A 2,751-nucleotide genomic window follows, 5' to 3' on the forward strand; every position below is an offset into this window, starting at 1 on the left:
CGCACGAAGCGGCGCGCCAAATCTTGTGCGCGAGCTGCCGCCTTTTCCCGCACGCGCTTGTTTTCTGCCACCGCTGGAGCGCGCGAAACCGGTCGGCGCGCGCTAAAAAAACACTTTTACCGCGCGGGCGCGTTTTCTAGCGCGCCTGTTGGAGATGCTCTTACATGTGGGCCGACCCAGTCATTATGGCGTGTGCATTGCACATGCTATTGGACACAATGAGCATAGATAATAATAGCAGTCGACTAAGTAAGACTCAGTTGATAGAGCATTAGACAAACCCTTTGTCTAAGGAAAATGATTCACCCGCCGTCCAAGATGATCTTGTCGAGCATCAATGGCTACTCCATAGCACCAGTTGATTGTTGTGCTTCAAGTGAGGATCCAAGCTTGCCTCCCAATGTAGACGCGATGCAACCAGAAAGTACCTGAGCTCCATGATGACCTCCCAAGAGGGTGACCATGCTACGTCCCCGCCACCGTCAAGACCGAAGAGACGTTCAAGGGTTTTCACCTCAAAGCCCTTGCTCAGAGAGCGGGGGCAAGAAGGGCGCGGCACCCACATACATCGCCGTCATCGACGCTGGAGTACTTAGATTTTGCTCGGAGTCTCACCCACGCCACACACACTATTGCAGGAATGCCTAGCAGTGGCAGCCGCAAAATGGCATTAGTGACGGGCTACAGGCCCAACAAGCCCGCCACTGACCTCCCGCCACTACTAACAGGCCACCAGTGGCGGTCGCCCACCTGCCACTGATAATCAGTTAGCAAGGCCGGCATTAACCAGCACCCGCCACTACTAAAGGATGCACCAGAGCAAGTTTGCACAGAAGCAACATGCACCAATGGCGAGCACTGTGCTCTGCCGGGCACCGCTAGCAATTTTTGGATTTAAAAAAATGCACATACAGTATTGTGATGTACACAGTACTGTTCATGTAATAAATGTGAAGTACACAATACAATTCTATTTATAGATATTATTCACACGTACTCTGAAGATGGACCAGTGAAAAATGGCGGCAGCGACACATGTGAGTGCGTTGGACTGGTTTGTGCCCCACACCCGGTAGATGGCTCGGTCGTGCCTCCGGCTTTAGATGTTAGGCTTAGGTGAGAGCTCTGGGTATGTGGCCCGGCTTGCACCCCTTCATCATATGGATAGGAGTAGCGGCAGATGTGGCCCGGCTTGCACCCCTTCATCTCCTTTTCTAAAAAACAAAATATCATTTGTTTGTACATCATCATCGATTTATACATTTACATAGACCGAGGAATAGCAAATCAACCTCTGACTGTTGGACTATAAGCCTATATATCTCCAGCCTTGCTCATACACCACCAGGCAACTTAAAACAAGATAGAACCTATAAGCAAGAAATGTTACGTGAAAGAATTCAGAGAATTTGAAAGTAAAGCATTAGTACAAAATTGGGTCATCTATTTTGGAACGAAGGGAGTATGTAACATCCAGCAACCTTTGCCTTCATATGCACTTCATCAAGCTCAAAGCAGTTCGCCATGGCACTTGTTCGCTTCCAAGTTCTGAGCCAGCGAACCTACAGGCCAAAAAAAGTTAAAGAATTCAAATAATTTAAGTATAAGTTTGTGATCAACATAACATTAAATGTTTCTTGAATTATATATGCAGACCTTTAGAACAATATAAAGTTTCTGGAGAACTTAAACAACTGAACAACACTAATTTGTGAAGGAAAAGATGACATTCAGTAGTTAATTTGCAAAATCCAAATTTTATAAGCTTACATATAATAAATGGGTAGTGGCTGAGCCAGGAAAAAAAATAGGGCGTGCCACCACCAAAATTATAATTCAACATCACACACATAATACAGAATTGGCGAACAAAATGGTATGCGACAGTTGAGAAAGATCGGAATGTGGCTTGTCAAAAATGCAAAGTTAGTTCCAGAAACTTGAGAAATGCCTGATAGCACGAAAATATACAAGGAAGTCAGCAAACTGACCTGAAGTACAGAATCCACTCCATGGCTTCTTGGGACACAACTACCAACAGAACTGTACGTGTTTCTACTCTCTTCAGCTTGACTTGGGCCACAGCAACCATGACTGCATGTGTAATACGAAAATGAAGACTCTGAAAACCATTTGACGACTGAAGTAGTACTACACTACTAGTAGCAGACAACATGACAGGCAGTCTGGATGATAACCAGTATTGCAGTGCATCATAACCTTAAAAACTACTCCCTCCGTCCCAAAATTCTTGTCTTAAATTTGTCTAGATACAGATGTACATAATACTAAAACGTGACTTGGTACATCCGTACTTGGACAAATCTAAGACAAGAATTTTGGGACGGAGGGAGTATGAATATAATTGAATTTACTAGCTGAGTAGCTGAGGTCTAAGAACATTTTCTTGACTGTCAGTGATTCCGGAAAATAAACTCAGTCAATTGAGACATAAACATTTTTCCTCGAAATAGGCTTTCGCCCCGCTATATAAATATAGCAACCACACGATACAACTGATAGTCCGATGCTGGGGCAAACAGCACAAGCAAGCCCAAAAGAAATAACAGAGAAAGAAAAAGAAACTAATGACAACAGCTAACGTGTATGCCTAACCACCTGACCTACGACGTGCTACTGAATAAACTCAGGGCGAACATTTTAAGTGCACTTGTAGCCGCGCTATTTATTACACATGGCAACATTTACTGTCGCGCTTTGATTTAATTTTTGTGAAAATATTTTGGAAAA

The 2,751-nt window shown here is 44.2% G+C and overlaps 1 long non-coding RNA gene across 1 annotated transcript; it reads right to left on the reverse strand.

Moving 5' to 3' along the window:
* Positions 1-1,219: 1,219 nt before the first annotated feature.
* Positions 1,220-2,096, reverse strand: LOC119341627. The gene is made up of 2 exons (XR_005165199.1): positions 1,992-2,096; positions 1,220-1,562 (listed from the first exon to the last, which is right to left on the reverse strand). It is a non-coding gene; the product is annotated as an uncharacterized LOC119341627 (long non-coding RNA).
* Between the last annotated feature and the right edge of the window lie 655 nt (positions 2,097-2,751).

Source organism: Triticum dicoccoides, chromosome 7B (assembly GCF_002162155.2).
Source record: "Triticum dicoccoides isolate Atlit2015 ecotype Zavitan chromosome 7B, WEW_v2.0, whole genome shotgun sequence".
In the NCBI taxonomy this organism is placed as follows: Eukaryota; Viridiplantae; Streptophyta; class Magnoliopsida; order Poales; family Poaceae; genus Triticum; species Triticum dicoccoides.